Consider the following 390-nt stretch of genomic DNA (forward strand, 5'->3'; position numbering starts at 1 on the left):
CAATGAGGGCTTCCTTAAAGGACATGAGGAAGGCTGCAGTGGGCCTTTCCTTCTCCTCTGGCTGCATGTGTGCAGCATGGTGTCTATGTCTCTGTGTTTCGTTAATTATTAGGAGATGTGCTCCAGTGTATCTTTGTGTCCTACAGTAGCTTATCTTAGTTTACTTTGTAAGTTGGCCGGTGAGCCCTTTTTCTTTTGTCCATTAAAACACCATCTTGTGGCTTCACAGATCAGCTTCCTCTCTTTTTTCTCTCGCCAGGTCATTTTATATTTTTGTTACTTCCCTTTGGTTCCCCTAGCCCAGTAGGGAACGTATAAAACAACATTACAAATTGTATTATTGTATGTTTTTGCAAATATTTCTTTGAGAATCAGAATTAATTATCCACA

General features: G+C 40.0%; 1 protein-coding gene and 1 long non-coding RNA gene across 2 annotated transcripts in view; both read right to left on the bottom strand.

Moving 5' to 3' along the window:
- atl1 (atlastin GTPase 1) overlaps positions 1-390 on the bottom strand; it is a 32,305-nt gene that overhangs the window by 23,337 nt on the left and 8,578 nt on the right. The gene's annotated exons all lie outside the window — the stretch shown is intronic.
- Positions 1-390, bottom strand: part of LOC104954138 (uncharacterized) — a 4,938-nt gene that overhangs the window by 4,252 nt on the left and 296 nt on the right. The gene's annotated exons all lie outside the window — the stretch shown is intronic.

Source organism: Notothenia coriiceps, unplaced genomic scaffold, assembly GCF_000735185.1.
Source record: "Notothenia coriiceps isolate Sejong01 unplaced genomic scaffold, NC01 NC01_scaffold00022879, whole genome shotgun sequence".
NCBI lineage: Eukaryota > Metazoa > Chordata > Actinopteri > Perciformes > Nototheniidae > Notothenia > Notothenia coriiceps.